The sequence below is a fragment of the Strix uralensis genome, chromosome 12 (assembly GCF_047716275.1).
Source record: "Strix uralensis isolate ZFMK-TIS-50842 chromosome 12, bStrUra1, whole genome shotgun sequence".
Classification (NCBI taxonomy): Eukaryota; Metazoa; Chordata; class Aves; order Strigiformes; family Strigidae; genus Strix; species Strix uralensis.
The window spans coordinates 8149269-8160293 of NC_133983.1; the positions used below are offsets into that span (position 1 = coordinate 8149269).

General features: G+C 37.0%; 1 long non-coding RNA gene across 1 annotated transcript; it reads left to right on the top strand.

Annotated features, from left to right (window-relative positions):
* The first annotated feature begins 7962 nt into the window (after positions 1 to 7962).
* Positions 7963 to 9560, top strand: LOC141948961 (uncharacterized). Its single transcript, XR_012630614.1, has 3 exons — positions 7963 to 8044; positions 9109 to 9170; positions 9497 to 9560. It is a non-coding gene; the product is annotated as an uncharacterized LOC141948961 (long non-coding RNA).
* The last annotated feature ends 1465 nt before the right edge of the window (positions 9561 to 11025 follow it).

Here is an 11025-nt window from a genome sequence, read left to right on the forward strand (position 1 = left end):
AATTACAGGTTGCATCAGAATGGTATGTTATTTCCTGAAATTGTATGTAATTTATTTTTAAGAGCTTGAAATGTAGTTTTGAAGTTAAATGCATATCATCTTTGTAACTGCTCAGATCATGTTATTTTACATTTCCTGAAATAATACCTTTGAAGTTAAATGCAAATTAGGAAAATAAATTACAACCTGTGGAGTGACCAGTATCTGATTATATGTAATATAATTAACTCCATCCTTCATATAATGTTTATCTTAATAATTATCAAAAGTACTTTAGAATAGTCAAAATGATTGGTGATTCTTTCCTTGAGGGGAGTGGTTAGGTTTGTTCATAAGGTGTAGTTGTTATTCACTTTCTGGGTCACCAGGACTGGCCATTTTAAAAATCTGTTGTGCTAATTTAAAAATTATTTAATGTTAATTATAAGCAGATACAAATGCCATTGTTCAAAATAGTCTTTTATGATCATCTTCTCTAATTCTTTTTTACCTTCAGTACTTTGCCTTGCCAAAAATTGATTGGATTTATTATTTGAATTTGAATTTTATTATATTTAGGACCATGAAATAGATTGATAAGGCACATTTATCTTTTCTTTGGTTATTCTGTAGTCTACAAACATGAGATGGGATTTTAAATTAACAAATTTCTATTAGGAGAAACCGTTTCAGTCCAAAAATAAGCTTTTCATTCTTATACTATAACTTGTATTATGACAGAAATTAACATTTTTGTGACCTGTAATTAACTGTGTCTCCTCATGCTATAAATAAGATTTGTCAGCTATAGCTGGAGTCTACTGTATCTTGAGGTCTAGTTATCTGTAGTTGGTTTTTTATTTATAGGTTTTGTATTTGCTAATGACACTGCAGAGTTCAGGGATGCAGACAATAAAGAGCACAAATAAAATCCGTGGCTAGTGTCTGCAGCCCTGTTCCATTTTATTCCTGCAGTGGCATCAGAGTTTCCTCAAATTCTTCCTGTGCTTGGAAATCTCCGGGGTTAGTGCTTAAGTCTTTGATGCTGCTAGTAATTCCAGTCTGCACCATTAGAGCTGCATTTTCTAACTGTCCCTTGGTAATTGTTGCAAGGACTTAGACAAGTAAGACTATCCAAAGGCATCACTAAGGTCAAACTGTGGTAGAAAGTGCTCTGATTTTATCCTGGAGATTGATGCTTGTATCACCTTTTTTTCGATTCAGCAGCTGGGGTTATAAAATGTACTTGCAATCCCTGATAACATGTTAGATCAGACTACAAGTAGAGTAACACAGTATTTTATACACTCTGTGTAGTTTTACCTAATGCAACAATAAATCAGTGAAGGCAGAGGTCTTTTGTAAATTTTAATGAAAATTCAACTGCTGAAAATGTAGTTACTTCTGGCTGAAGTTCTAGAAATATGAATTCACTTCAGTTCTTTAAAGCTGTAAAAATTGTTTTAACTACAAACTTTCTGGAAGAGCAGTAAAGAAACAAGCAATAAAAGAAGAGACGTTGCATTCAGTATATTATAATTACTTTGTCATTGGCTATAAGCTAACTGAGAGGAGGGGGACAGATGATAAAATGTTCTTTCAGTTAACTGTAAAAAATTCCCTTTACTGAGCACAATCTTAAAAAAAATCTCTATACGAGAATGAGACAGAAGTTGAGAGAATGGGCCCATTGTACCATTTCACAGAAATAAAATAATGATAAAATTTAAAAATAATTACCAGCTGATCAATAAACCACATTTTTATGCAAGTCCAGAAAGTTTAGTGGAGAGCTTTTTTTGCCACAGATTATTATAACTACTGAAAAATATGCTTTTATTTTCTTGCGCTGAATTGTTATGTTGCAAAATAGCAGTTATATGTAGTAAACCTAATTCATAGTTATTAAATGAGTGGCACAAGAGGGAGCTGGGGGTATAGAAATAAAGAATATGCTGCTAAACTTCTACAGCATCTTTTTTTGTAAGTTTTAAAGGAATATTTCTGTGAAATTAGCATTATTCTTTCCTAAAACCTGTCAGCCTACAGGAAAGTGACTATGCTCATTAGAACACTGAAGATTTGAACAACATAAAGCAGAATTTATGCTTGGTTTTTGTCTAGAAGTCAAGTTTATTCGGTTCTTCGTTTCCCTTTACTGGGTTTCTTTTTTACAAATTGTCATGCACATACAGGATTTCCGAATTAATTTTTTTACCACATAAACTAAGAGATGGTATTCATTATTGCTTGTAGTTTGCTTGTTTTTCTGCTGTGTCTTGGATATTTTTCTCAAATTTCATCCACTTTGGATTACATTGTCTGGTTTATGTCTGGTTGAATTTTGATTTTGATACTGTCATGATTGATTCAGAGCAGAACTAATAAGATCAAAATTAATATTAAAAAAACAGATAAAATTTGGAATGAAACCTCTTTAAAAGGCTTTAAAAATATACTCCTTTTCATTTTTATTTGTGTTTCCACACAGAAATTATGAATTATGTATATTGGGTTGTTTCTTGTAGCCTCCTCACAAACTTAAAATGATTGTCAGAATTGCACAGGAAAATATTTAAAATCTGATTCTTTGATCTCATTTATATGACTCTCCATGTACAGTTTGTTTCCAAATTGTACTGGTGTCAGGCTAGAGTCAAATAATTACAGTTCAAACACCATACACACCACTCTTACCCACACAACATCACTGGCTTTCACAAACTGAAAAGGTACAAGTGGCGATCTGCAATGTCTTATCTGCAGGTTCAAGGGAATAGATTTTATTCCATTGCTTCAGACTGCTTGGAAAAAGTTAGCATCAGTTCTGTGAAAGTGTATTCTCTCATGCATTGTGATATATTTCTGCAAAGCAAACTTACTATCAAGCACAACGGATTTTCCTATGGCTCCACATCTGTTTCTGCTCAGTCAAGGTGCATCTGGGAATATATTTCCCCTTGCAGCAGCAGGTGGCGTTGAACAGCTCACGTTATTCTCACACTCATAATAATTTTGTCTTACATGTAATAAAAACTTCTCTCCCAAAAGAGTTAATCCACAAGAGAAATTCGACAAGTTTTTATAGATGTAGCAAACTTTCTACATGACAAAAGTAGGGGTCAAATTCTTCCAACTTTAATCACACTGAGAAATAAGACTATAAATAATGTATTTAAGGAACAGCAAAAACAGGTGTGATAGAGTAGTATCTTAATTACATTTTATTTTTCTATCCATAAAAATCTCTGAAGTACCACAGAGTTCATGTTGTGATAAGGTCATGTTATCATGTACCAGCACTCATTCACTCTGCAGCAAATTCACAAACCTGACTTAGTTCTGTGGCATTCTTTGCACACCTCCATAGAGCAAAGGAACTGGTTCTCCTCCCAAATACATTATCAGTGTGTCTTCATTGAATACAAAGCAGTGTTGCAGATTTACACTCTGGTGAGAACAGAATGAGAATTAGCATCTTCTGAATTTCTTTCTGAACCTCTTTGTAAAAATTAAGGGGTGTTGCAGAACCTCCAAAGACTTCTTAAGTTTATTTTTAAAATATGACACGCACATAAAACAAAAAATAATTTATTTTTACCTGCACGCAGCTAAAATTTAAGAACAGAAGTCTTTTACAAGCAAATGATTGTACATCAGTCTATAGTTAGTCTTAACACTGATTATGAGTATTTAAGAAATCCATCCATCTTTCTTTCATCAACAGTCAGAGTTTTCCATTTGCATATCTAATAATTTATGGCATGTCCTGACCCCAAGCAGTAATTGAACCAATAGATCTTCAGCCTAGATTTACTCCAGTCTGGCTGCCACAGTAATGTAACTCTGCAGGAGTTTTGGATTACTCCAAATGCCATCTCCTCTTCTGAGGGACTGACAGTCACAGGCAAAATTTAACCTCCCAAATGTCAAGGCAAAAACTCCATTGCCTAATTTAGACTATCTAGCTCTCCTTTTGAAATACTTCAGATAAAAACAGGAGGGCACCACGATTACTCCCAATGTTACCCCTGGAAGACTCTCTTTATGTAAGACTCTGTAATGATAAATGAATTCTCCTAAGAGTTTAAAACAATATAAGAGCCTAAATCTTAGACTGAAAGGGGAAAACCTATATACCAGAGCTCATAACTAGTAATGTAAAAACTAAAAAGGGAAAAAAAGAGAGAGAAGCTGTTGAATTACAGAGGACTCTCGTGATCAGAGACAGACCGACGAGAATTTTGCTGAGAGGACATTTGGAAGGGGGAGATGGGGGTGCTTTTCTGACTCGAGCAAGCCGTGGCACAGGGCAAAAACACCCAGCCAAGTGCCTGTGTTTCTTCTTCTCAAAATGTGGTTTAGAAGCCAATTTCAAGGCAGCATTATAGGCTTCAGTAAAGTGTTCTCAAAAGCTTTGAACAATAAAAAATACCAGCAAACACACAGCTCTGCACTGTTGCAGTCTCTTTGCTGAATACTAACTATAGAGAAATCGCAGCCATGGAAGTTGTGGGTTTACAGCAGGTATTGCTTGGGAAACTCCCTCTGCTCTTCAGCCACTTCTGACTGCAGGTGAAGGAGCAGGTGCAGGGACTGGTCACACTGCTGCTGCTTCCAAATCATATTCCAGATATTATGAAAAGGTGCTGGGTTTGAAATTTTATAACAACTCTCATCAGTTGGCTATTTTGTTTTCCTGGAAAGGAGCTCTGGCAGACACACAAAGCTATGCTGTTGCCACTGACACAAGTCCCAAAACAACACATACAGGCTGTGAGAAAATGCTACTGTCTCACAACTGTGGAGGGGGAAAAAAAAAAAAAAGAGCAGCAAAGGTACAAACAAGGAAAATCTGACCCAGTCCCCAATTAATGGCGTAAACAGTATTTATCTATTGATGATTAAATGCTGCCATTGTTCCTTGGTAGCTAAGTTCAATGATGATAGACATCTTGGAAAACAGGTAGATAGACAGAAAGATAGATATCTTCAGCTACTTCAACCATCCATAATATCCCATGTGCTGCCATCACTGCTTTAGCCTGACCAATTGCCTCAGTAACATGTTCCATCTTGTCTGATCAATATGATCACATCAGTAACTCTTTGCAGAGTTACAGCTACCTGCTAGCACAGGAAGAACCTCATCTTGCCTTATTGTACAGCAAGACAATCATATGGAAGAAGAAATGCCATTATCTATTTAAAATTTTTAATTGCTTTCATTGACTTGTTTTTGGCTCTGATACCTTTTTTTGTACCTGTTATGCAAATACATTAGAGCAAAAAGAAAAAACTGGAGTATCAGAAAATGAATGAACATTGAAGAGTTTAACAGGAAATCTGGGTTTGGGGCCCAGCCTCCTGTCCAAGCAATTACTGTGTGCCTCGGTTCTGTACATTTAAAATGGGATTAACAATACCATTAAATCACCTGTTGCAAGACTAAGGAAATTTATTTGATTAGCAGACCTATATAAAAACAAGATCCAGAGGCAGAATTGCTGCTGTTTCCTCCCAAGTTTAGGGGCTGACTGACATACTGAAGGATGATATGATACAGTAGTGCAGGATCAAAAGGAAGGGAAGGCAGGTCCATGTGCAGCACTAGAAGAAAAATGTCCTTGGTTTTACCATCCAAAATCTCTCATTAACTGGCAAAGGGAGGACAGAGTTGAATAAAATGTTCCTTATCCCACCCAGCTGCTGCTGAAAGAGTGGGTGTCCTTAGTGAGTGTCTGGAAAAACAGCAAATACCAGTGAGAGACAGAAATTGTGACATCTCCCTTGGCACCCTGAGGACATACAGAACAGCGGGAGGTTTCCTGTGTTATCTGTGTGATCTCTGAAAGTCCTCCTTACCACAATGCACAGAGCAATAGGAGATTTTCTTCAAGTGCAGCTCAGGTGAAATGAACTGCAAAAATGTAAGAAGGATTAAAATATACCTTCCCTATAAACTGCTGATCTCCCATGTTTCTGGCTCCTCTGTCAACATTGGCCAGTCATCATTTCTGTCCTTTTCTCTTTTTTTTTTTTTTTTTTTTTCCTGGTAGTTCCTTCCACCATGCTTCTTTTCCAGATCAGAGATGAAAGGTACAGGTGAAGAGACAACTGCCTAATTGTCATAAGGCTAAATATTTGTTCATTTGCTTAAGATGCAATAAGTCCTGGAGTGCGCTCTGCTTACACAAGAGGATTTCAGCAGAGGTGTATACTAGAAAGGTATTTGTGTAGAAAAGGAAAAATTCTGCAGGTCAGTGTAATCTCTGTTACTCTAAGAATTACTGAGAGTGTGATGTGGTGTGGGTGATTGGGTTTTTTGCCCTTTAATGAAGCAGTGGCTTATGGGAAAGATTAAGGGCTATAGAATCTGCATCCTAATATAGTCAGAACCTCAACATCAAATGTCAGAAGCTCTGAAGGTAGACGCTTTTCAACTGGTATTTTAAGTTGTTCTTGAGCAAACTTTTCATTTAAATCAACAAAACAGGTTTAATCCTTCAGGCTTTTCCCTTAAAATTTCCAGACTAGGACAGCAGTCACATAATGGTGTCAAAATCCCATTGTGTTTTTCAGGACAAATGCCTCTTACTGAGATGCTGAGAGTTTACTTGCTCAGGAACAACTCTGAATTTTGCTCTGTGGAGGAAGTATTGCAGAATCTGCACCCAGCTCAGGGGTGAAGACAGCAGAGCACAACAGATGAGGCTACTTCAAGAAGTGATACAAGAAAACCTGCCTTTAGAAGAAGCATAAAACGTAAGGAAGCGCATGTAAGTAATATCTTTGTTTCAGGTTGAAAGTTACTTTTCATTTTTTCAGGTTAAAGTCACTAAATGAAAACTGGGTGTATTTGGTGGGCAGTTATCCTCTGCAGAGAAACCCATTTATGAAAAAGGAAACAGTAGAAGTACAGCACCACAACAGCAGCAGAAACCAACTCACTGGAGATGGCAGATGGACAGAATGCTAGTAGTTATGGTTACTATTTAGTCATTCTCAATAATAGCTGTTCCAGTGTGGGGAGGAGCTGGAAAATACCCATGAGTGCTCTCGTGAACTGTGGTTAGCTCAACAGAGGCCTCTGCTGAGCAAATAGTAACTGCCCGAGACAAACTCAAAACCAGGCCAAGCATCTCACCTTTATATACCCTTATAAGGACTATATAGTACTCTTACAGGCAATGTTGTGAGGAAAGAAAATTCCAGAGGGACAGATAAGTGTGAATAGATCTGTCTTATTTCTAAGGAAAAAAAAAATCAAGAGCTGTGCCTTATGAAATAAGAATGTTCACACGTGGTTTGCAATTAGAGCGTTTTATATATTTTGCTGTAATTTTGTTTATTAAAGGTCCGAAAGTCATTTAAGCAATTGTACAAGAAAGACTGTGATTTGCCATAAGATTTAAAGTATACCTTTGGATCATTTCAAACTGTTTTCTGTCTTTGTTTAACTGAATTTGCCACTCTGAAACTGAATCAAACCATTGATTTATCAGAAGTGCTTATTCTTCACTCTAGATCTGTGCAGATCTAAGCTATAAACCAGGAAAGCAGTAAAAAGTTGCATTTGTAAATATTTTAGAGAAGACTGCTGTTCTGTGGAGCTTTATGCTGTTTTCTCTGGTGCTATTGAGCGCTTTGTAGAAGCTCATTTGGGAAATGTATTCTTTGATTTTGGTAATCAATTGATCAACATTTGAAGCTTTGCTCAGACACAGTTATTGTGAAGAGCAGTGCTTTCAAATATCCATTTGATTGTGTTTGTGATGCTTGCTTTATTCAACTCTGCTCCAGGCAGATTAAAATGTACTGCTATATAATAAGTATGGGAAGGTTAGCATTCACACTCTAGGGATAAAACATTTTGACAGTTCTATTCTACATTTGCATTTTAAAATTGTAACGTTTTTAATTAGACCCTATGTTTATCATAGGATCTCTTGTAGGCATTACTACTGTGAGATTGTTACCTTTCAGGATTTGTTCTGGACTGCTTGTCTGTGGGGAAAGCACAAAAGCCTGCTGGTTCCGCATACATTTTGTTTTCTGGTCCATGGTATGTCTCATTTTCTTTAATTTCTCATGGGGCTCCACCTGTGCCACTACCACTGAGTCATTTGCATTTGTTTCTGAGATTTTTTAATGTGCAGAGTTAGGGATGTACATATGCATGGTTCTCTCTTACATGCTTGGTATATTTTTCCACTGGTCTCCAAATTCTCAATTTTTGGTGCATAGCAGAATCCCCAGGGGGACAGAGGCAGACACTGTCTGGAGAAAGACAAGAGGTACTGCCATGATACCCATTATCTTTTTAGCTGGTGGACAGGTGATGCTTAAACACAGCATATACAGAGACAATGGTCAACATTCTGAGCTCATGAAAATGATCACTGACACAGGCTGATGTCTGAAGGACTGGTCACTGAAACTCTTCATGTTATTTGCTCCTTCATCTTTCCGTATTTCTCTATGTTATTTTATCCTTCATCTTTCTGTATTGGTAATGTGCAGGAGGGATTCAGGTAACCTGATATAGCATCTCCAACATTGCTATCACCAAGAAAACATTCATTGAGATAATAAGGCAAATGTACAATGTCTCAGGAGGCTTGTGTGTAAATTAGACCAAGAGATTAAAAAAACCTCAAAAACTAACAAACAAACTGGGTAGATATTTCAGACTTTTCAGAAGAGCAGAGAGAAGGAAGAAAACATTGTAGGTCTTAACAATAAAATGTGTTTGAGCTGAAATGTGGTCTTTTCCCTGATAGTTTAGCCAGTGCCTAGAGACTTTCTGTAATTATTATTAGATTTACCTTTGGAAGGATATGGACTTAAGTGATACCAGAAATCTTATGCAGTGAACTCTCTGGGAACTCCTTCCTGCATTAGGCCCCATTACTCTGGCTCCAAAGCCCAGGAAACTCAAATGTCATCATAGACTGCTGTGAGCTGCTCTTTTCCATACCTTCCTTCACTTTTGGGAGCTGTTTCTTCTGACTCAACAATAAATAGCAGAGAAGGGATGTACTCTAGGAATTCAGATATATGATATGTACAAAGTCATGCTTTCTGATTGTGAAGGGGACCACAAGTAAATCCTCCTTGTGCACCCAGATTGGATCTTGCATTGAAAAACATCAAAATCTGAATTATACAGAGGCTATGCAGCACTATGGGTAAGTACATTGGCCTTTCATGTCTTATTATGTTGTTAATTAGTTAATGTTTGTAAAGCACTTTGAAGATGAAAAGCCCTATATAAGTTCTAAGTGTTATTATCTCTAGAGACCTGGGTTCAATTCAAAGGTGCTTAATTACATATGCCATAAATTAGACTTAATGAGTTGTGGAATCATACGCTTTATGTGATGCATGCAGGTTTCTCAGCTACAACTAGGCCTTACGGTCTGCTGCAATACTTCTTTAGGTATTCAGAGCTGCTAAGAAAAATTACACAAAAAGAGAGCATATAATTTCTAAAAATAATTTAATTTCATTTCAGTACTATTTAGGACTTGGTGAAGCAAATTACCAAGAAATTTGGCCTGCTGTATCTAGGGATTTTCCAGTAACCACCTTCAAACTGCTGAAGGTAACATTACTGTTTTTAAATTGTGGTATAGACGTAATTTTAATTCTTACTTCTGTTCCATATTTGGGCTTAGCAAAAGGGAGCTGAGAGGTATTAGTATGACTGCTGTCCTTCCAGTAATGCCCTGAAATGTCCTGTCAGGGCTGGGGACCTCACGGTGTTGGGTTATGTTCGCAAGCATAAGAAAAGAAGTTCCTATCTCTAGAGATACCATCATATAATTTACAACAAGTCATTACAAGTGGGTAACATGCAAAAAGGCGAAGTAGCGGTTATAGGAAAATGTGGTTTCATTGGCTTTGCAGAGCTGAGAGTTTCAGTGTTATGTAACTTACATGTTTTGTGTCCAGAAAGCAGCAGAATTTGCCCCACTCAAGCCCAGGCACCAGGGCGGCTGTCTGGCAGGAGTGCAGACAGCTTCTCCTGATTGTTCCTCAACCAGCAGGATCGTTCCCCTGTCCTGAAGTGGCACCTATGTGTTCCTGCAGCAGAATATCTCCATTTTACCTTGGGCCTTTCACAGGTATATATAGAGAGGCAGGATTTATCCAGCATATAAATATGTTAGAAGTGATTGTGTTCATTAGTACAACCTAAGTAGATTGAAAAAACTAATTAATAGCAATTTACTATAAGTGTCTCTAACAGACTTACTTGAAAGTATTTATCCTGAAGTGAAAGTCATTTAATTTCGTTAATGTTTATTGTAAGCATATGCAGACTATCTTCCAGGGGAAAATGTATTTTTGAGTACTCCAGACAATTGAAACTAGTGAGCCCACTGTCTGGAGAAAGCATCTGTAACCGCAGCCAAAAGAGGAACGAGATTTCCGACATTCTTTCAAGACATGTGTTTGAAGCATGGGTTCCCATCGCTTTCAGAGTGACTTGCAGGCTATTTTCTTTATATAGATTTAGACAAGTCGGTGTGGTCCTGAATTCATCTTGATAAATGCCATCGTGATTTCTTCCTCGTCCATTTTATCCTGTGTTATTTTATTGCTTATTTCAAATAGGAATATGTTCTCAAGAAACTTTAAATGGGATGAAGTATAGTTTTGGACTGTTTTTATCACTCGCATTTCTGTATTCCTAAGAAATGGATCTAATCTTACACTTTGATTACCAGGGTGCATCTCCCTCAAAAAAAAAAAAAAAACAGTTTTGCTGAATACTTTTCATATACTCTAATAAATAGGAACTTCACATGAATGCTGATTTGAGCCCCAGGCTGTGGTTAAACGTTTTAATAGCGTAGCAAACTTATCAACAAACCTTTCCTTCCCCACCCTACCCCCTTCCCTTTTTACAATGAACAGATTTTTATCCGACTGGCTCATGACTTGGGGATTTTTACTAGCAGGTTTGGGAACTTGTCAAATGTTTTGAAATTTGAGTCTGAAAACAAAAAATGGTATTTTATACAGTGTGCATCAACT